The sequence below is a fragment of the Manis pentadactyla genome, chromosome 3 (assembly GCF_030020395.1).
Source record: "Manis pentadactyla isolate mManPen7 chromosome 3, mManPen7.hap1, whole genome shotgun sequence".
Lineage (NCBI taxonomy): Eukaryota > Metazoa > Chordata > Mammalia > Pholidota > Manidae > Manis > Manis pentadactyla.
This window is the reverse complement of record NC_080021.1, coordinates 43747976-43772219: the sequence shown is the minus strand read 5'-3', so window position 1 is coordinate 43772219 and position 24244 is coordinate 43747976. Positions and strand designations below refer to the sequence as shown.

The 24244-nt window shown below is 37.9% G+C and overlaps 1 protein-coding gene across 2 annotated transcripts in view; it reads left to right on the top strand.

The window, feature by feature from the left end:
- Nucleotides 1-500: 500 nt before the first annotated feature.
- The window catches only part of CPQ (carboxypeptidase Q), a 925692-nt gene continuing 901948 nt past the window's right edge, over nt 501-24244 (top strand). The window contains exon 1 of one of the 2 annotated variants that reach the window (XM_057497874.1): nt 501-754. The gene's annotated coding sequence lies outside the window, so the exon portion shown is untranslated. Of the gene's footprint in view, nt 755-897; nt 1021-24244 lie in introns of those variants that run through there. The other variant, XM_036875582.2, reaches the window with a different exon arrangement.

Here is a 24244-nt window from a genome sequence, read left to right as displayed (position 1 = left end):
CACTTTTTTTTCCTCCAGTGAGCATGTTATTTTTCTTTTCTAATTAATTTTTTTTCCTGGTTAAGAGGAGAGACCTGAATTGCCCTGTTTTACAAAGAGAACTGTTTGTATTTGATAAGAGTGTGGTTAAACAAAGGAATTTAAATTTAACAAAACATTAAACGCTGTGAAAATACGTGAGCACACACTTGGAGACCAGGAATGCGTGTGGCTTGTTGGGATAAGCTACGCTGGGAAATCAGATGAGCCCTTTCTTCCGGGCACCCTCACATAATTAATGTATCAACTAAGGAGAAAGGACTTTTCCTGATCTCCCAGTTTGGTCGTCTCGTCTACCATCATCTCAGCCTCTCTAACAATCCTGCATTCGCAGGATAGGAAAACAACGGTTAAATAACCGCCTACTCAGGGGCGGCATTTGCCAGCTCACAGAGCAGAGCTTCCAGACGCCGTTGGCCAGGTTCCGAGGCCGACCAAGGCCTGTCACGCGTCCCTTTCAGCTCCACAACCCTGTCCTTCCCTACCTGCACAGCCACTCATTAAAGCACAGGGCACCTGTGCCAAGTCCTCCCCACCCGACCTGAAGCTGCTGCTTCTGAAACACACTGCAGCCCGGAAGCCCAGGCCCTGAGGCTCTGCGAGGGTCTGAGGGCGACGCCTGAGTCCCTTTCGCCCTCATATTAAAGAAGCAAGGCCACGGGCCTAGGACCCAGGGCGGGACACTCAGTTTTCCAACGGGAGCCAGCACCCAGCGGTAAGGAGCCCTCCGGCCGACCTGTGACCCTCGGGCCACCCGAGTCCCGGCCGCCCCGCGTCCCGGGCCTCTGCGCCTCCGTCGGTCCCGCCCCGCCGCTCCGCCCGCAGACCGGTGGGGGGGGAAAGGGCGGGGCTGGCAGGGACGCGGTCACGGGGCGGCGCGGAGGGCCCGGCACGTCAGCGTGCGGCTGCCGCCACCTGAAGGCTGGGCTGCGAGCCCGACTCCGAGCATTGCCGCTGCCGCCGCCCGGGCAGCCCCGGCAGGTGCGTTCGCTGCCCGCCCCGGCTGTGCCCGCGGGCGGCTGGTCCGGGGCCCTGGCTCCTCCCGGCGGGCGGGCGGAGGCCGATGCCGGCCCTCGGGGTGAACTTCCGAAGCAGCTCAATTCGTGGTAGCGGCTGACGGACGGGGCTGGGAGGCCCCCAGAAGCCTGGCGGGTCTGCAGCTTCCGTGACCAGGGAGGCGCCGGGCACAGAGATGGGGAGGCCGCGTGCGGGCGTCGAGATGGAGGATGCTGCGGAGCCGCGGCGAGCGCGGCCCTGGGGGTTCCTCCCGGGGCGGCCTCCTTTGGCTCCTAGTTTCAGGGCCCAGTCCCAGGCGGCCTAGGAGTTTCCCTAGCCCCGCTTCTGGAATAAACCGCTAGTTCCCCTGGGCCCTGAGGTTGCTTTATCCAGGCTTCAAAAGTAAAAATCTTACGCTTTTACTTTTGGTGTGCGGGTCTAGGCTCCACTCAACTCTGAGTGTCCTGGGGTGAGTCCTGTTCAACTGGGCAGGGGCTCATAGTACTGAGTAAGTCACTGATGAATGAAGTAGACTGATGAATTAACGAACGAGTACGTGGATGAGCACATGTAAAGCAGAGCTGAACGAAGGAATGCACGAATAGATAAAAATATATTTAAACGGAGGCAGTAAGAGACCCGAGCTTACAACTCATCTGTTCGTTTTCCAAAATAGTTGTGTACATGGTGCACTCTTGAAAATGTAATTACTGCTTGTGGCTACTTAAAAGGAGTTCTGTTTCTGCTGTTTTTTAAAAGAAAAATCACCAGAAGCACCCTTCATGTTTCTACCTTACACAGATTTCATATGTGCTGCTTAAAAACAAAATATGCCTAGGCTTTTTTTTCTTATTTGTGTTTTTTTTTTCTACTTTGGACTTTTGAAGAATCATTGTCACTGTAACATTTAATGTATTTCCGAAGAATAAGGATGATTCTAAAGGTAGAACTACGTAACTTGCTTCTAGTAACCTGTTGTGAAGCCATTCTCTTGAATTAGGGTTGTGAAGAATCTTGTTTTTCTGAGACAGGGACTGGCTAGTTTGTGGGTGACTGAAGAAGGCTGAATGTAGTCCACAGAGGAAAAGAGAGACATTTCTCTGTACAGACACTTCAGAAGTTACATAGGTCAAGACTGCTTTAATACGGTGGGTCACTGCATCAGTTCTAGGTTTCCAGGCCTGATTTTCAGAAAACCTGGGTGACTTTGGACTTGTTACTTGAGCTCTTTAGGTCTCAGTTTCTTAATTGCCAAGGTAAGGGAGGGCTGGTGGGGCCCTTTCCTGAGTTAGACTTCTGGGGTTCTCTTTTATCAGGGGTAAGAGGTGAAAGCTATAGGTGATTTCAGGGAATTATTCCCACTTCAACTGTTCTGCTTGGAATTCTGTGGACTCTTGGCTCTGCAAATTACATCTCATTCCTCTTCCTTTCCACATCTGCTACAAAAAGACCTGGGAGTTTGAGAATTACAATAGACTCTGGGCTCCAGGGGAGAAAGGAGGGCAAAATTTCATTCTGTAGTGCCTCAGGCTTCCAGTTCAGTGTCTAACTTGTTTCCAGGGCATTCTGGCCTGAGTGTCGTATATCCCCAGCATATATAGGGAATTGCATCACTATTAATTTGCATGCATTTGAGATGAGTTGTCACAGATCACAACATTTGGGAGCTAGAAGGACCTTAGAGATTTTTTCAATGGCATTTAAAAAGTCATTTTACATACATATTAAATATTTTTTGCATGCTGCATTTAACAAACACAAAGTCCCAAATGTATTAAGTAAAATAAAATTGGTGTTATCTACTTCAGTTATGTCAAGTCTGTTGGAGAAGTGGAGTCAGATGTGGTGCTTGGTGGGAAAGACCACCCTTCTCATACGCTTTTCCCAAAGATCCAAGTTATGGGGTCACATGTTGTTCAGATGTGGAATGTAGCAAAGGTAATATTTGTAGGGCACTGACCTGTACCGAGCACTGTTGCATTTAATCTTTTTACATATATTGCTGCATTTAATCCTCACTATAAACCTAAGAGCTAGGTACTATTGTAATCCCTATTCAACCTTCCTAAATGGAGTACTTAAAAAATGGGAAAGTCAGGTACTCAGAATAGGTAGATGGAGGCAGGGTTTCTCCCAGAAATACAGGCAGTCCCTGCTAGGAAAGTCTGTGTGGTGTCGGAGTATGTGATCTCTGTGTGTATTCCAGGATGTATATTAACTCTAGGGTATTGTGGACAAGTGAAGTTAGAATGGGAGCCCAGGAGTGGAGGGTTTGACTGAATTATAGAGAATTGGTTGTTACATCATTTAAAAATTATTGAATTCTGTTGGGACTCTGGTAGACTGACACTTTGATCCATGTGCATGTAAGTCCTAATTTTAAATGAGTTAGTAGACTTACTAATTTAGGGAGTGTAAAATGGGTGACAACATCAAGAGCTGTCATCAGGAATGGCACCTCAGGGCTTTGATCCATGAGTACCAAGCATTGTTGTTCCTTGGGCTGCCTTCTGTCCTTGGTAAGGTGCTGCCTCTCAACCTCCTTTTCATAAGAAAGACAACTTTTAATACAGAAAAAGTATAAGGCATGCCTCTCCGTAATTCAGGGACAGGAATGTAAGATGAGTTTCCAGAATCTTTATAATTAATTGACAGGAGCAAAAGAGAGGCCTATAAAGTAGGTGGTTACTTTGTTTCTTCTATGTCAGTCAGGTTTAGCTTCATGGAAGGAATAGACCAGTTGGGGTCCCCTGAGAAACTGAGAGCAGATGCCAGTTTGAATTAGCTCAGGAGGCTGAGATTTTCTGCCCTGAAGGCAGGTGTGATGTAATGGACCTTACCATCGCTCACAATATTATGAAAGAAACATTAAAGCAACAATTTTTATTACATGCCCTGGAGCTAGAGCTTTAAAATGTACTTTCTTCTCCCTCTACCCTCTCTAAACCACTTAGCTTTTAAAAACAAACAACCCATTCATGTGTTTGCTATAGTCAGATTATTAGTTCTTTCTCTGTATTCCTGAGCTCTGTTTCTTTTGGGTAGCAAAAAAGTAAGACTGGTGTTCTTCTAAGTCTCTGGAATTTTTCTTTACATGCAGTTATTATTTTATTCCACACCTATTAATTTCAGTGACCATTTATTGAGTGTGTGCTATGTGCCAAATTAAGATGAATGAGAGACTGTGTTTAAGTAGGAAAGTGGCCTGTCCACAAATAATTGCACTACAGGGTGATGTGAGGGTAGTGACCATTCATTACCCCAGGAAAGAACTATAAGGAACGAGGTATGAGGAAGGCTTCACAGATCAGGTGAATTTTAGACTGGATTTTGAAGCCTAAGAGCTAAGAGGAGGGAGAAGGGTGTTCTAAGTAGAGAGAACTATGTGAGCAAGGAAAAAGGGGTTGAGTATGAGCATGACCCTCCCAGGGAGAAACAGGTTCAGTGTGGCTGCAGGAGAAGGTCTTGTGAGGTTGGAGCCAGAGAATGAAGGTTCTTGAATGCCGTATTATTTAGATGTTTTCACAGCCTAGATTATCTTTTTTAGAAATTTTTTAAGCTGAATTTTTGTGTAGAGGCATGCTATGATTGGATTTTCTTTAGAAAATAGTCTGGCAGTAGTGCTTTGGAAGAACTGTATATGGAAAAGCCTGGTGGCCAGAAGAAAATGAGGATGCTGTTGCTATAGTCCAAATGAAATAGGAAAAGAGTCTGAACTAACATAGATCTGAGACATATTCAGAAATAGGGCAGGATTTAATGGCTACTAAATATGGGAAACAAGGCTGAAAATAATGGTGAGGTTTTGGAATTGCTTGACTGGGTGACTGGAGGTGCCACTAACAAGGATAATAAATAGATGAAGAAGAGGTTTTGGGAGAAAGAAAGTGAGCAGAGGTAACTGTGGACTATCCAATGGAGATACCTCCTGGACAGCCTTGGCTGTAGCTGTACTGTGACATCACATGGCGGAGACCTGTCACACATTATGCCAAACATTTAATAAATTCAATAAATCACGTAAAAAGAAGGAAAAAAATACTTTCGTTAGACTTGACTAATAACCATTGCATCATACTTCAGGTGAGTTTCTTAGAACTCTAATACTGTGATTCTTAATGTAGGTTCCAGTGAAGGAAAAAAAGTTGGACAGTCAAACAATGAGGGCTTATTATAAGCCACCAAGGGAAACCGAAACAGAGCAACCCAGATAGGAGTGGTTCAAAGGAACAAAGCAAATGGCAGAAGTGTAGCAGAGGAGAGGGATTGCTAAAGCCACACACAGGTATAGGCAGATTTGGAATACTGAGAAGAAATTTGAACTGGCTCTTCCAAATAACTATATTTCTTTAATGGTCAAAATATCACAAGCTTTCTTATTGTATTCAGCTTGTCAGTAAGAGACAAATAAGAGATTGTTCAGAGGTGTTGGGCAGAGAGGATTTGGTCTTATTTTGCAGAAAAAAGTTTTGGAAGACTTTGAACTAAAGGAAGAATAAAAGAGGAAGAGGAAGATAAAACGTAAAGGATCAGGATTAGGAGGAATTTTCAGAACATTCAGTGAAATCTATGGCAAATAGTTGCTAACAAGGTAAAAGATGCAATGCTCTCCTAGTGTGGCATTAGACTAACTTGGAAAAAGGAGTATATTAGTATAGCACCACACACACGCACACACACACACACACACACACATTTATTTATTTGAAGTATCATTGACATACAATTTTATGTTGGTTTCAAATGTGCAGCACAGTGGTTCAACAGTTACCTATATTATTAAATCCTTACCCCCTCTAGTGTGGTTACTATCTGTCAACATAGAAAGATGTTACAGAATCACTGACTATATCCTCCATGCTGTACTATATGACTAACTTATATTGTGATTGAGAATTATTGTGTCCCTTTATTTCCTTCCCCATCCTCCTTTACCTGCCTCAACCCCTCCCCTTGGTAACCACTAGTCATCTCTTAGTGTCTATGAATCTACTGCTGTTTTGTTCCTTCAGTTTTGCCTTCTTTTTATATTCCACAAATAAGTGAAATCATATGGTATTTGTCTTTCTCTGCCTGGCTTATTTCACTGAGCATAATATCCTCTAGATCAACCCATGTTGCTGCAAATGGTTGGATTTTCTTTCCTTTTATTGCTGAATAATATTCCATTGTTTATATGTACCACATCTTCTTTATCCATTAATCTATTGAAGGACACTTAGATTGCTTCCATATCTTAGCTATTGCAAAAAGCATAGCACCTTATATTTAAAAAGAACTTTTACATTTGATTGTTACATGATCCCTCAGAAGAAGGTGTAGTCAGATACTATTGTCTTTCTTTTATGAACTAAAAATCTGGGTATGAGGAGGCTGCAGTTTACCTCAGACCCCAGGGCTGGAAACAACTCTGAGCCCTCTGTCTTTCACTCCACTGCTCTGTACATTGTGTACATTGTAGCAGAGCTTTGCTTTGCCTTAGAACCTCAGCTTTTAATGTTGTGTGCTCTCTACCCCCAACTGTGTTAGGTCATGTAAAGTAAAAGTAAAGCAGATATTTGAAGGCTAATAAACCCAGGATCTCTGGCTGGAAGGAGAGATGGAAAGGATCCTTAACATCAGCTCTGCTCTATGCAGCAGGAATAGTCATAAAGCATTGTATATAGAGAATATATGTGGAAATCATATGATACTCTCAACACAATAGGAAATTCTACAAAATAAAACTCTTATGATTAAATCTTCTATGAGGCAAATAACCCCTTTATAAAGTGAATAGCTAATCATTCCTTAATATTGTCTTGATAAATTCAGACTTTCAAATATGGAATTTGCTTAAAGCAGGATACATCGGCAGTAAGCAACATCAACATTGATTATATTGTATGTGAAGAGTTATCTAATTTGAGTATCAAATATGAAAATGGGGATCTGGAGCTGGATCTGCTAATCATTACAGACCATTTAAAGCATATTGAACATTAGGATTTTCAGTAAAATCCATCTAGCTACCTTTACTGCTTACAGAGCACCTGCAGGTAGGACATTGGGTGTGACAAAGCTTAGCTGGCACTAAAAGCCCAGCGAAGCCCAGCCTGGCACTGCCCCCGTCTGATGGTGGGACCTGTAAGAGACAGTCAAGACTGTGACTCCAGCAACACAATGTGCTGGGATAGGCAAACCAGAAGCTCTTGTGGGCTTTGGGTTCTACATCATTATTAAATGAAACTACATATAGTTCAAAGCAAAGTGACCAAAACAATTTTTAGGAGACATTAAGGTGTTGTTTACATGAAAAATCAAGTAGACAAAAGCCAATGGTAATATACAAAAGACAATTGTGTAAGATTTGAATAATGTAACTAATGAGGTTGAAGAATGTAATTCATAAGGGCAAACAGGGTTATAGAAAGTTTCAGTAGCATGATATATTTAATATTATCTTCTATTGTCTATATTATATATGCATATATACAACTCTTCACATACAATATAATCAATGTCGATGTTGCTTACTGCAGATCTATCCTGCTCATGGTAAGTGTGTGGGATATGCACATAAGCATACATTATGTGTATTAACCTTTTATCTTTCTTATGTATATGTACATGTGTGTATACATACATAAAGTCTCTTATTTTTAGAAAGTTCATTTCTTCCTTGGAACATTTATGGAAGATTGTAAAAAAAAAAGGTCAAATGAAGACTTCAGTGAATTCCAGAGTCCTACTGGCCTGGTGCCTCAGTCCTCTGGTTTATTCCTGTTTTCAGTTGGCTTTGTAATGGGTTGAAGTGATAAAAAGAAAACATCCTTTCTTTTGCATGATGCTGTCAAGCCACTCATAATTTATCTTCTGCCTCCACATACATATGTCTTTTTGTACACAGAACATTATTTTGAGAGTCTCTATTATCAAAATACATCAGATCTATGTTATCCATGACTAATCTGAAGATACATTTGTTATGTTTGATGAAGTGTTCTAAATCATTAATGCCTTGTGTATTGTATTGCAAACTTAACCTTCTGAAACATCTGGCTGTTTTTTATATGGTTTTTCTTTTCATTAGCTTTTCTGAGCTAGAGGTTACAGAAAACAAGGGGCTATAAGAAGATTAGAAAATGTACAGAGGATCACAAATCCTCAAAGTTAAGTTCTTTGAGAAGTGGAGGGAATATCATGGAAGTCAGTTTATTCTGACTCCATTTCACTACCTATTCAGTTCAAATGTTAGGGTTTGCAACTTAAAGTCATCATTCATTAGCACCCTATGTTCTCTGTGGTTTAATGGTTAAAAATATGGGCTTTGAAGCCAGTTTCCTGGGTTCATATCTCGGCTCTGCCATCAACACCTCTGTGACCTTGGACCAATTATATATCCTCTCTATGCCTCAGTTTTTTCATCGATAAAGTGGGGATAATAATTATAACTGCCTGTGGTAGGCAGCGTAATGTCCTCCCCCAAAGATGTTTATGCTCTAATTCCCTGGAATCTGTGAAAGTGATAGGTTATGTGATAAAGAAGAATTAAGGTTGCTGATGGAATTAAGATTGCTAATGATCTGACCTTAAGGTAGGGAGATTATCATGGTTTATCTGGGTGGACCCAATTAACAGTGGCAATGGGGAACAAAAGAGGAGTCAGAGGGTTAGGGAGATTGACTGTGGAAGAATGGCCAGAGAGACACATTGTGACCAGCTCTGAGGATGGAAGGAGGAGACCATTAGAGAAGGAAGCGAAGGTGGCCATTAGAAGCTGGAAGAGACAAAGATCCTCCTTTAGAGCCTCTGAAAGGAATGCTGCCCTGCCAGCACTTTGATTTTACCTGGTGAGTCCAGTGTTAGTCTTCTGATCTACAGAACTGTAAGATAATAAATTTGTATTGTTTGTGCCACCAAAATTGTGGTGATATGTCACAGAAACAAAGGAAAACTAATGCATTGTCCTATAGGTTCGTTGTAGGGTTAAAAAAATGTAAACATTTAGGACTGGCCTGCCTCATGGTAAATGCTCAATGTTAGCTACTATTATTATTATTATTATTCATGGTACTTTGGTGCTTCTTCTGTTTTTGCCTCTTTGTCATAGTTGTCTTGTGATTACCCATAATTGTTGGACTCTCTCACCTCTCCTGACTGAGACCTAGGGGTTTCTCACTGTCATTGTAATCCATATTCAGTCTCCAGCCAAGATGTCAAAATTACCATTTAGGTATTCTTACCATTTCATGGCCTCAGATGCTTCTGCTCCAGCTAAGGAGATCTGGGCTGTGACTCCCTGGATCTGCCTGTCTTTCCAGATTGTAGGGTGGTCGTTTGCCCTGCACCCTTGGTTCTCTGTGAGGCCCAAGGAAAGTGATTGGTTTTCAGTTCATGCATTTTTATTTGTTGTTATAAGGACAGGAGGGATGACAAACAGGTGGGGGCTGAAATTGGACCCACGGCAATGCTGTCATTACCATATAGCTTTAAGGAGCTGTTCTGTACTCGAGATCTTCATCTCTACACTTGACTTTTTAAATTTCTGTTCTCTTGTTTTCAGTGCATCGATGTCATTCCTAAACATGCACTTTGCATGTTTTCTATTTTGGTTAATGATATCTCAATCTGTGGGATAGTAGATAATGTGATGTTTTCAAATATAGGGTACAAAACAGGCTCAAAATCTGGGAGGTTATCCTTAACTCTTCCCTTTTCCTTATCCTCCAAAATTAATAAGTCACCAAATGTTGTGTCCACCTGTGATAGCTCCTGAATTTTTCTGTCTTCACACCCCCATTCTGTCTTTGCTCTAATTGTACCCCTTATTGGCTAGGCAGAATCTTTTAAAGCACTTCATCTTCCACACTGCCTTAAGAGTTAGATCATGGCTGGATCATGTAACTCCTCTTCTTAAAATACCTACATTTTGAGATATTGTCTGTAGAGTAAAATCTAAACTGCAAATATGACATTTAAGGTTCTTAAAGATTGGCATTAAAATATATTTCTAAGTGCATTCCTGGTATATTCACTTACTATATTAGTATGCTAGGGCTGCCATAACAAAACACCACAGACTGAGGGGCTTTAGAGCAGAAAATTATTTTCTCACAGTTCTGGAGCCTGGAAGTCCAAGATCAAGGAAGGTGTCAGCAGGTTTTTTTTTTTTTTTATGAGGCTCTTCTCCTTGTTGCAGATGGCCATCCATCAACTTGCTGTTTTAGTTCTCTTACATCCCTGGTGTCTCTGTGTGTCCAGATTTTCTCTTCTTATAAGGATGCCAGTCAGACTGTATTAGGGCCCACCCCTAACATTCTCATTTTAACTTAATCACCTCTTTAAAGGCCCTATCTCCAAATATAGTCACATTTTAAGGTAGTGACCTAGAACTTCAACATAGATTTGGGCAGGGAGGCAAGATTCAGACCATAACACCTACTATACCCCTCCATGTGTTCTGTATGTACAAATCAGATCACATCATGACCTGGAAAGATTTAAAAAATACTGATTCCTGGGTTCCACCCAAGTTCTGAATCAGTAAGTCTGAAATGGGACTGGGAATTGGGAATACATTTGTTGTGTACATGTGTATGTGTGTTTGAATTTCTCCTTTGTGCTTTATAATGCCCCAGCTTCCCTAGACTTTTTGCCATTTCTGGGGAACTTATTATAGGTGTTACACTTTTACTCATGGTTGTTCTTTAACTAGAAATACCCTCTGCAACACAGAGCTATGAAAATTTATTTGTCCTATAAGGCTGAGCTGAGTTACCATCTTCTCTGTTACTTCTTCCATATTCTATCTTGTGATAATCCTGCAATACTTTATCATTACTTAATTATAAGTGCTTGCGAATTTATTTTCTTTTGTTTTGTATGATAGTTATTTGCCTTCCTCTCATTAGCTTCCTAAAGTCAAGGATGACATAATCTTTATTTTCATATATCTGAAACAGTTGCTCTTAGTAGGGAGTCAGTCAATATTTGTTAAAACGAATAAATGAATGAACTCATTAGTGAATAATAATTTTCTTACTACCTTTTATACAATGGAGCCCATTGGATAAAACAAGCTTATCAGATGTAAAATCAGTGGTAGAATTTTTATTCTTGAATTAAACATCCTTAACATGAAAGATGAACAGTTTTTAATCTATATGTCCAATTTAGGTCTTTAAACATTAAAAAATTTCTCTTGAAGCAGTGTAGAGTGAAGTTATCATAACAACTCATAACAGTGCCATTTTTTCTCACATTGAATTTTTCAAGGCAGAGTGTGGATGGGCCTAAAAATGAATGGATTTCCCAATGTCCTTTTTTATCTTCCCAGTCAAGAGCTGCTTCTTTATAGCTGGCATGTTAGGGTGGACTTGTCTAATTGCTGAGCCAATAAGCTGTGTTTTCTGGGTCAATGAATAATGAACACAATTTTTAAAATAATTACATCAGCCAAGACCCAGTTACTAGGCAGGCATCTAGAGTCTAGCATTTCATTTTTGATAGCTTTTCAGAAACTCTAAAACTTCAACCCAGTATTTTCTAGAGATGGAATAATCACCTCTCAGATAATTTTCCAAAGTCTTCTGAACCAGTACAGGCAGTAGGAAAGATTGGCAAGGGAAGGACTGATATCTACTCATAGGGGAAGAAGGGCTCTGCTTTGAAACTGTACAGATAAGACTTTGGATGTGGAAATTTACAAGGCTCAGAAAACCCTGAAACATCTTTAGAAGCCGAGTCCAGCAGAATAACGGGAGTTTGGGTGTTGGCTTGGCTTGGAGTCTGTTTGGCACAAACCACACTGTAAACAACTCTTCAAACATTTGCATCTGCATACTGACTAGATTCTCAAAAGGTCCAATTAAACACTTGCCAATGGAAGAAATGTTTGTTTCCTCAGCTGACCAGGTGTCAGCCTGGCTTTTCTGATGGGGAAACAGTTTCAGCTGATAGTGTTGTATTCTCTTTCTCCTAGACCTGATCTTGTCCTTTTTCTTCAGACAAAATTATTCTTGAAAGCCGTGGAGACTGCGCCAAGCTATGGACCATGGGATTAGGTTAGGCAACTAAAGAAAAATAGTTTTTGTCAAACCCAAGAAAACCTACTCAGTGCTATTGCTTCTTTTGCATAGTTCTAAACCCCTGTTGCTTGGAAAATTATGAAAGTGATAGTAGCTAGAAAAAGGAAAGAGCAGTTCTGAAATATCTTTTAAAAAATAGAATTTTCCTAATAATTGAATTCATTTTTTCAGTCCTTATCATTGTCATTATCATTGCAACAAATCCATATTGAATGATTGTTAATAGGGGTGTTGTGTGTATAGTGTATGTATGTCCCTTATTGACAAACACAGAAATGCTCAAGCGAGAGAGAAAAATTAGATAATTGGTATAGTATGAATAGATAATTTGGCTTTGGAAAGGAGGGTGGGGAATTGTTTCACTGGAACATGAGCTGAGAAGGACTGTAGATAAAGGGATTGAAAAGTTTTGAGTGAGGGTGAAGAAAGCTAAGGTAGCTCACGGTCAGAATATTGTATCCTCAGTTATGGAGAGGAGGGGAGCTTTTCCTGAGCATGAGGGGAGTAGGGGTGGAATTTGGGGCTTAAGGAGAGTGGAAAAACTTTGTAGCAGCTGCTATGGGTAATTTGATAAGGGTCAACTGAAGATATAAATATAAGGGTTGCCAAGCAATGCAGAGGACCCAGACGAGATCAGAGAGTCTTAGTTTTTAGTGGAGACATTTGGCGTGATTAGGTATATGTTGATGGTGGTATTATTTTGCAAGCACAGAGAAAATTCAAAACTATTTTTGGGAATAGGTAACTAGGTGAGGAGGAAAGGCAAAGGCATTCTACAGTATAATGAAAGCATTGTTGTAATTATTAACTACCAAGTTGTGAGCCAATATTAATCTGAATGGTGTCAAATTAAAAAAATCACTGCCAAGAGTTATGTCAAGGAGCTTACCACTTATGTTTTCTTCTAGGAGTTTTATAATTTCAGGTCTTATATTTAAGTCTTTAATCCATTTTGAGTTAATATTTTATATGGTGTAAGATAGTTTTCCAGTTTCATTCTTTTGCATGTGAGTGTCCAATTTTCCCAGCACCACTTATTGAAGAGACTGTCTTTTCCACATTGTATATTCTTGGCTCCTTTGTCATAAATAAATTGATGACATATTTGTGGTTTATGTTTGGATTCTCTGTTCTATTATATTTAGGTATGTGTTTGTTTTTTGACAATACCTTTCTGTTTTAATTACTATAGCTTTGTAATGTAGCTTGAAATCGGGGAACATGATGCCTCCAGCTTTGTTCTTTCTTCTCAAAATTGCTTTGGCTATTTGGAGTCTTGTGTAATTCTGTACAAATACTAGGATTGTTTGTTCCTTTTCTGTGGAAAATGCCATTGGAATTTTGATAGGCATTGAATTTATGTATTGCTTTGGGTAATATGGACATTTACACCATTTTAGTTCTTCCAATCCATGAGCACAGAATATCTGCCCATTTATTTGTGTCTTCTTCAGTTTTTTTTTCATTAATGTCTTATAGTTTTCAATATATAGGTCTTTCACCTCTGTGATTAAATTTATTCCTGGATATTTTATTATCTGTGATGCAGTTGTAAATGGGATTGTTTTCTTAATATCTCTCTGATATTTTGTTAATTACTGTGTAGAAACACAACAGATTTTTTTGTGTATTGATTTTGTATCCTGTGACTTTACTGAACTTATGGATTAGTTCTAACCAGTTTTTGATGGGCACCTAACATTTTCTACATATAATATGTCATCTGTATAGTTGTATTTCTTCCTTTCCAGTTTGGGTGCCTTTTATTTCTTTTTCTTGTCTAAGGCTTTTGCTAGAACTTCCAGTACTATGTTGAAACAACTTTGTTTACAGTATCCATATGTTCTAAAGTATATTTTATTTTATTATTATTCAGCTATGGTGGGGCTAACAGATCAGGAAATAATTGCCTTTGAAGAGATAATTTGTTACTTACAGTTCCCAAGAGGGGGGGTATGCCATGCCATGCAAGGCATATGGGAAACACGAGGGTCAGTTAGGAGGCAGAAGGAATGAGGAGAAAGCATGGGCAAAAAACTTTATTGTGAATTTGATGAGAAAGAATGGGTGACATGAGGTAAGCAGGTTTAGGACTGGCTAGCTTGAATTTCAGTGGGCTGTCAAGTATAGGGACTGTGCCTGGCCCTGGGTTGATTAGGATAGGGGAATATTGGCTTGGCATGTGAGAGTTAGATAAAGGGAAAGTGGTTGGTTTTCATATGAAAGGAGCATTCATAGGGGAGTCTAAAATTTAGCTGATCATGGGAGGGGCAGTTCCTACCAGTCTTTGAGGCCCCAGATGCCAGAGCATCAAAAATACAGAAAATAAGAAAATATAGTTAATACATCACATATCAGAATCAGGGAAGATTCTGATTGGCCTTGCATGGTTCATTCTATTTCTGTAGTTTGGGTGTGGAGTGTGGGGTGAGGAATGGTACTGTGATTGGCAGCCAACCTAGACCGTAATTGAGTACAGGATGGACAAGCTTAAAGAAAAAGAAAACAGAAAAAAGTAAAATATGCTGGGAAGCCAAAACCTGTAGCTACCATAGTCTACTAGAAGGTGCCAATAGCCATCTTGGTTCAGTTCTCCAGGTGACAGTGCAAATATGGCTTGTAACTTCTAAATGTCAGAAAAATTAGGGTTTTTGTTTATATTTTAACAGCTCTTGCTGCACAACATGTACTGCTCCTTGGCTTGATGTCTTTCTTTTGTCCTGCATTTCCACAAGCTTATAGAGCTCCTGAAACACAGTGTCCAAAAGTAAACTCATTATTTGTTTTCCAATCACCTTGGCTAGGTTCCAGTGTTTTTCTCAGTGGCTGCAGCAACAGTGCCTTTTTCTTTGACTCCCTGCCTTCCCCCTATATCAAGTCTTTTATCTTCTAAAATCTCTTTTAGATTTACTTCTTTCTTATCCATGTTTGCTGCTGCCTTTCTATGTAGGATCTCATTACCTTTCCAGTCTTTTCTTTTGAATCCACCTTTCTTAATATTGTCAAATTTGTCTCACTGGGGAAAAATCACCCAAATAAACCCCCAAGTTACTTGAACATTATGGATAGAGAATGGTGCATATATGGCACAAGGGTGAATGTCTGGAGATCTAAATTCAAGTCACATTCCTCCTATGAATTTTATCAAAGATATCTATCTGGTGGCTTGAAAGAGAAATTGTATGTTTGAAAAAATGTTGGTAAACTGTAATGTATTCAGATGATGATATCTTTATTTCTCTTTCTATGCTGTGTGAATTCTAAGTCTTTTCCAAATTCTAATTTTCAGCCTCATCTCCTCTTTCAATTGGAATTCTTCTGTACCCACTCTTAGCCCAAGTTTTTAAAGTTTGTTTCTATCTTTGAATCTTTCTACACTGTTCCAAAAACTGAAATGCCCTTTGTTCTCCTGTCTTCCAACTAAATCTTAGCCATCTTTTAAAGTCTGACTGAATCCTACCTCTTTTGAAGTTGTTTTTAATTATCCAGATCACCCATATTCTTTTTTTTTCTTGCACTTCATTTTCACCACTGATTATTTACTATTCACTTTTTTCTTATCTTTCAGTCTCTACAATATATTCTCTACTTCTGAGGGTAGGAACCTTGATTTTCACTTCTTTTGTATCATGCATAGTTTAGTTGTATAGTTTGTAGATAAATAGTTGATTAATTGTTAATTGGGAAAAAAGTGCCTATCTTCAGTAATTACATTTTGGATATTCTTTGTGAACTACTTTTTTCCCCATGGGAATAAATAATTGTAGATAGACTCACAGATCCTGAAACAGTTTAGTCCATTTTAACAAATCCTTATTGAATTCTGGAACATACGGTAAATGTTGAATAAAGGTCCATTTGTTCACTTATTCAGTCAACAAATATTTATTGAATATCTACTGTTTGCCCCATACTCAGTGAATTATTGTAATATATTCATAGTATTAGACATTGAGAATCCAAATATGAATCTGACATGATCTTTATTCTTAATTTGTTTTACTTGATCAATGATGACACCGTTGGGTAGTTATAAGGCAGTACAGAAGAGTGAATGATGTGCTTGGACACACAAAGAAATGAATAATTTATTCTAACTCAGATAGTTCAACAAAGGATTCACAGAAGAGATAACATTCAGGAAAAAAATGAAGCATGCAGGGAGGTAGCATTAATAGTCATGTTAGCTTTGTGAAAATTTTGCACTTTACACAGTGTTGTTAAAAATTAATATGCCAGAGAGTTTTTGCTTCTGGAAAGATGGAGTAGATGTACTTTTTCCTATTTATCCCACTAAGCACAACTAAAAACAACTAAATTCCATATATCTATATCTATATGTGTCTATATATGTCAAATGTAAGAAAATTCTGAAAGATGGAGAGAAGAAGGAAGACCAGATAGGGACCCTGGGACCTGAGTTCCTTGTGTTTTCTTTTTGTGTCATATAGTTCAGGCTTGGAGCTGAGAAAGCTGGCAACTTGGAAATGCCAATGAGTACAGACCAGAAAAAAGAAATGTCAACAAAGTCCTGTCTCTCTAGCTAGAGGATCAGGAAAAGGATAGTCTAGCAAGACAGAAAACTTAGAAAGTAACCACTCTACTCCAGTCAAACATTACAAAAAACAAAAATCTGTAGTTCCCACTGTAACCTATGCCAACAAAGACTGACTGGGTATAGCTTATACTTCTACTCTCATAAGGCTATTATAAGTATCCTAATAATCCTGCCAGAATGGTGTCAGAGAATACCACCCAGGAAGACAGGACTTTCATACCCACCAGTCATTAATGAGCATCTCCTCTCCCAACCCCATCTGTGGAGTAAGTAGAGACCAAATAGGCCCAATTGACTAGCGCACCCCCTCCTTCCAAGCTTGCATGATGTCAGAGAAGAGCTAGTGGAGAGTCAGGACTTTCACCTTTTGCCAGCAGTAATGGCAACATCTCACTATATTGCTGGTGGAGACCATTTGGGGTATCTGGAATTCCCACCTTCCCTTAGAATTTATAAGGAGACCTTATTTTTTGAGTGTCAGTGGGGGCTAAATGGGGAACCTGGACTGCTTATCTCTAGTAGCAGTTTTGAGGTAGTAGTACATACCCTCCCATTACCTTTCTTCTACTGCAGTAGTATCAGAGAAAACAAGCTAAAATAGAAGGTTAAATAAGATCCAGAGTCTAATAATAACAAAAATGTCTGATTTTCTATTGAAAATCATTTGTCATAACAAAAAACCCAAAGATCTCAAAATTAATAAAAAAGAAAATCAATATAGATGTCAACACCAAGATGACAGATTTTAGAATTATCTGCTACTGTAAAGCAGCCAGATAAAAATGTGTAAGGAGCAATTACAAACATGCTAGAAACAAATGAAAAAATAGAAAGCTTCAGAAAAGAAGTAGAAGATAAAAAGAAGAATCAAATGGAAATTTGTATCTGAAAAATGCTAGAAGCAAATAAAAGTATCAGTGAATGGGCTCAGTGAAACAGCAGAATGGAGGGGACAGAAGAAATAATCAGTAAACTGGGTATTGCCCAATTTGGCCAACATATAAAGAACAGACTGAACAGAAAAAATGAGCAGAGCCTCTAGGAGTTGTCGCACTGTAAGAAAAGATCTAACATTCATGTTATGGAGTCTCGGAAAGAAAAAAGAAATCAGGATTAAAAAAAACTTTCAGAGAGATAATGGCTGAAAACTTCCCAAATTTGATAAGAAACACAAACCTAGAGATTCAAGAAGCTGAGCAAAGTTCTAAACAATATAAACTCAAGAGATCTCTGCCAACGCACAGTATAATTAAACTTTTGGGAAATAAAGACAAAGAATAAAAATCTTGAAAACAGCCAGAGAAAAATGACACTTTACTTAAAGGGGAAAAGAATGAGAGTGGATTTCTCATAAGAAATCATGGAGGACAGAAAATGGTGGCACAATATTTTCTGGGTGCTGAAATAAAATAACTGTTAACCCAGAATCTTATACCCAGCAAACATATCTTTCAGGAATAAAGGGGAAATCAAGACATTCTTGGGTAAAAGAAAACCTTAATCAGGCCTACCCTAAAAGAATGGCTAAAATAAATTCTCTGAACTGAAAGGAAATGATAAAAGGAAGAACCTTGGAACATTAGGAAGGAAGGAGTGAACATGGTAAGCAAATATATCAGCAAATACAATTGGCTGTCCTTTTCCTCTTGAGATTTCTTATTTTTTGATGGTTGAGGTGAAAATTTTAACACTCTTTAAATGTGGTTTTAAATGTATGTAGATAAAATATTTAAGAAAATTATACTATAAACTTGGAAGGGTAAAGGGACATAATAGGAGGTAAGTTTTTATACTTCACTCAAATTGGTAAAATGATGACACCAGTAGACTGTGATGAATATATATATATATATATATGTAAAATGTACTACATACATCACCTAAAAGAACGATGATATATACTCATAAACAGTATAAATTAAAAGATATAAAAGATATATACTTGAAAACAGTATAAATTAATGAAAATGGAGTTCTAAAAAATGTTCAACTAACCCACAGCAGGCAGGAAAAAATACCCAGAGAAACAAAAACAGAGGAAATATAGAAAACAAAAAATAAAACGACAGACTTAAGCTCTAATGTATCCATAATTACATTAAGTGAAAATCATGTAAAATACACCAATTGAAAAACAGACTGGCAGAGTGGGTTTGAAAATATTACCCAACTTTGTGCTGTCTATAAGAAACTCATTTCAAATATAGTGATATAGGCATGTTGAAAATAAAAGGATGGGAAAACTTAAAACAGTTGATTCTTGTTATTTTTGGTAGCTAATAAAGTCACTGTGAACACTGAATTAGCAAATATTAAACAGCTGTTCCTAGCGGAAATACAGGATTAGGTTCCTGTGAGCCTCTTCTCCATTTTTTGTCAACTGACCAATACATGTTTTGTGAAATACAACTGTGAAAATACATTTGTTTACAGCTTGAGACCTGAAATGAGAAGGCCAAGTTTTGCCTTATTTGACTGTAGCTGGGAATTTGTGAATCAGGTAACTCAGGTTTTTTGTTGCTTTGTCCATGGATGATTGTAAAAGTACTGCTAGTATTGAATTTAAGATTATAAATAAATTTTAGTGAGTGGGTGAATTAGCAAACATGAATCCATAAATAATAAGAGCTGACTGTATCATGCAAAAATTAATCAAAGAAAAGCAGAAGTGTCTATATAATATCAGGTAAAGTAAACTTTAGGGCAAAGAAAATAATGCAAGGCAAAGAGATGTTGTATAATGATAAAAGAGTTAATCCACTAAGAAGACATAACAGTGCTAAATGTGTAGGACCAAAAAAATAGCTGCAAAACATGTGAAGTAAAAACTAATGAAAATGAAAGGAAAAAAGACACATTTGGTCATAGTTGGAGACTTTAGTACCCCTCTCAACAACTGATAGAACAACTAGGTAGAAAATCAGCAAGTATATAGCAGAACTCAGCAATAGCACTAACCAAAAATATCTAATATTTACAGACCACCTCACCCAACAATAGCAGAATATACATTCTTTTCAAGTGCTCATGAAACATCATATGAAGATAGACCACACCATAGGCATAAAACAAACCTCAACAAATTAAAAAAAATTGAACTCCTACAGAATTCATTCTTTGGCCACAATGCTATTAAAGTAGAAATGAATAACAGAAAGATAACAGGAAAATCTGCAGACACTTGTAAACATACTTCTAAATGACACGGTCCAACAGGAAGCATTAAGGGATATTAAAAAAATACAACTAAAGCAAATGAAAATGAAAATATAATATGTCAAAATTCATGGGACACAGCTAAAGCAATGTTAAGAGGAAGATTTATAGCATTAAATGCATATATTACAAAAGAGAAAAAGTCTAATATCAATCTAAGCTCCCACCTTAAGAACCTAGGAAAAGAAAATCAAAATAAACCCTGAGCAAGCCAAAATTAGGAAATGAAGAGCAGAAATCAGTGAAACTGATAACAGAGAAACAATAGAGAAAAATCAGTGAAAAAATAGTGCCTTAAAAAGATTAATGAATTTGACAGTTCTCTAGCCAGACTGACAACAGGACAAGAGAAGACGTGGATACCAATATCGGGAAAGAAGGAGGAAATCACCAACCGCAGACACCAAGAGGTTGATAAGGGACTACTCTTAACAACTTTACATGCATAAATTTGACAGCATAGGTGAAACAGACCAGTGAAATAATATAAACTGCCTCCACAGCTTACTCAATATGATATGAATAATTTGAATGGACTATAACTATTAAGGAAATTGAATTTATAGTTAATGGAAATCTCCCAAAGATGAAATCTTTAGCTCCAGATGGTTTCACCAGTGAATTCTACCAAATGTTTAAAGAAATATTAACACAAATTCTATAAAATCTAATCCAGAAAACAATGTGGAGGAGATATTTCCCAATCATTTTATGATGCTAGTATTACTGTGATATCAAATGGCAAAAACAGTACAAAAAAAAAGGAAACTACAGATTAATGTCCTTCATGAATATAGACACAAAAATGCTTAACAAAATATTAGTAAATAGAATTCATCAATACAGAAATAGAACTATACAACATGATCAAGGGGATTTTTTTCCAGAGATGTAAGGCTAGTTCAATATTTGAAAATCAGTCAATGTAATTGACCACATTAACAGAATAAAGAAGACAAGTAATATAATTAGAGCAATTGATATAGAAAATGTATTTGATAAAATTCAATACCCATTTATGATTATAACTTACAGAAAGCTAGGAATAGAAGGGAGCTTCCTCAATTTGATGGAGAGCATGTACAAGAAGTCTATAGATAACATTTTACTTCATGGTGAAAAACTGAATGTTTTCTCCCAGAGATCAGAATAAAGTAGGAAGCATTAGTCTACTTGGTTTCAAGAAGGCTTTATTACAGATGTACAATAATCAAGACTGTGTGGTATTGGTGGAGGAATAGACAACATAGATTAGTAGAGCAGAACAGAGAACTTAGAAATAGATCCATATGAATATGTCCAGCTGACTTTACGAAGGTGCCAAAGCAATGTAGTAAAGGAAAGGTAGCCTTTTTCAACAAATGGTGCTAGGGTATTTGGACATCATCAGCAAGATATGAAACTTGACCTAAGTTTCACATCTTATATGAAAATTAACTCAAAATGGATAGTGGACTTAAATGTAAAATGTAAACTGTGAAACTTTTAGAAAAAAACATAGGAGAAAATCTTCCGAATCTAGGGCCATTCAGAGTTCCCGGACTTGACACCAAGAGCACTAGCCTTAAAAAGAAAAAGCAACAAATTGAACTAGATCAAAATTAAAAACTTATTCTGGTGAAGACCCTGTTAAGTGAATGAAAAGACAAGGTACAGATTGAGAGGAAATGTTCACAAATCACATATCTCATAAAGGACTATGAGTATATAGAATATATAAAACATATATATAAATACAGCATCTAGTATCTAGAATATATATAAACTCTCAAAACTTAATAAAGAACAAACAATCCAATTAGAACTTGGGCAAAAGACAAGAAGAAACATTTTACTGAATGTGATATATAGATGGTAAATAAGCACCTGGAAATATGTGCATCATTGTCCATTAGGGAAATGCAAATGAAAACCACAAGGAGATATCACTATGTATCTATCACAATGGCTAAAATAAAAAAATGTCAGCACTAACTGTTGACAAGGATCTAGAGAAACTAGATTACTCATACATTGTTGGTGAGATGTTACATCTACTCTGGGAAAGAGATTGGCAATTTCTTAAAAAACTAACCATGCAATCCAGCACTTGTGCTCCTGGGCATTTATCCTGGAGAAATGGAGACTTAATGTTTGTATAAAAGCCTCTACACTAATGTTTGTAGCAGCTTTACTTGTAACAACCCCAATCTGGAAACAATCCAAATGTCCTTTAATGGGTGAATTGTTAAACGGTGCTATATCCATACAATGGAATACCACTGAGCAATAAAAAGGATTAGACTATTAATGAGGCAATGACATCTCTGAAAAAAGCCAATCCTAAGATCATATACTGTATGATTTTATTTATTTAACATTCTTAATATGACAAATTATAAAAATGGAAAAGAGATCAGTGGTTGCTAAGGTTTAAGGAGCAGGTGGCAGCAGTGAGGGATGGGAGGAGGAGTAGGTTTAGCTGTAAAAGAGCAAAATGAGGGATGCTTGTGTTGATGGAAATGTTCTATATGTTAACTGTGTCAATGGCGGTATCCTAGTTCTGATATTGTACTATAGTTTTGTAAGATGTTCCATTGGGGGAAACTGGGTGAAGTGTACATGGGATCTCTCTATTATTTATTGTAACTACCTGTGAATCTCCAGTTAACTACAAATAAAAAGCGTAATTAAAGAAAACTTAATATACTTTAGTGTATCTTACTCCCTAGGTTGATAATCTTAAGTCTTTTTGCCAACCTGGCCTACAAATATTTATTCTGAATTCCTGCACTGCACTTGGCATTATGGTAGCTGGCGCTGTTAGGAATACAATTATAGAAGCATGAGTTTTACAGTATATACAAACTAAAGTGTGTGTGTGTATGTATGTGTGTTAAAAACATGTGCAAGAACACCTAAGGGAGTTAAGATACTCTCTTCTTTCAAAATTTCCAATATTCGAATGAAATTTTAAGAGCTATTGCATAAAGTGGCTTTTGTAGTCATATTCAGCTCTTAACTTGCCAAGACTATCTTCTCTCACTATATGCAACTTCACTACAATTCACATTGTATTATCAAATCCATGTGAATTGTGCAAAACAAAAGAAAAATAAATGACCTAGCTAAGGTTTTCCAGCTGCACCAAGGAGAACCTATTGATTTGAGGTTTGATGTAATGGACTGCACTTGAAAGAATATTTTTCCAAGTAATTGTAGTACTTGGAGTGAATGAAGAATTGTGTGAAGAATCTGCAGCTCATTTTCAAAAACTGGGAAAAAATAAGGTAAAATTCTTACCAACTTTGCTATATATTTATGGAATATATGAAAGTTTAGCATTTTAGATTCTTTTCTAATTAACAGTTAATTTGCCTGTAGAATATCTTTGAGAAACTATTTTCACAACCAAGTTTTAAGAAGAGTGATATTTCACTGTTATGGTTTTCAGGGATCTGGCAGAAGAGTAGATCCTATCAGATCTCATGGTTTGGAGGAATTCTTATATATTTAGGTGAAATAGATAAAGATTTTCTGTTCTTATAGAATCAGGTAATTGTCTTTCTATGCAATATTCATATCAGCATACTATGTAATAAAAATGAAGTCATAGAAAGAAAAAAGAGGCAAAAATAAAGCTTCATGGACATCTGAGATTATTGTATTATAGATCACAAAGCAGGTAATTAACAAATAATGAGTGCCTTGACAAGGGCTGCACTGTTGTTCCACTCCAAGACATCTGAATGGTGTTCTCTGGGGTTGTGTAGTATACAGTCAGCCCCATTCTATGCAGCAGCCTTGACATCTACCATGTGCCTGACACTCTTCTAGGTACTTGGGATACAACAGTGAACAAAACAGATGAAAATCCCTGCCCTCATGGAGTTTCCATTCTAGACTAGAAATACAGATGATAAGCTAAATGGATGAGTTAATTTTATAGTATGTTCAGAAGTGACATATTCTATGCAGGAAAATAAAGAAAAGGAGTGCAGGAGTAGGGGGTGTTGTCACAGTTTTGAGGTGGATGGTCATGTGAAGATGCACTGAGAAGTGAATTTGTAGCAAAGCTTTGAAGGCACTGTGTTTCCTCTGGGTACGAGTGTTCAAGCAGAGGGAACAGTTAGGACAGGGGTTCTGAGGTAGGAGTCTTGAACTGCAGCATGGAGGCCATCGTGTGGAGGGAGTAGTAGGGATGTGGTCTGAATTTAGCCGGGGCCTTGTGGGCTATCCTAAGGACTTTGGCTCCTATTCTGAGCAAGATGGGGAGGAATTGGAGGGCTCCACGCAAGGGCACAGCACAGTTTGATCAGATAGCTTTGGTGAAAGTACTGCATTGCTTTGCTAGTTAGGAAGTGGCTCAAATACCATGTTAAAGCAA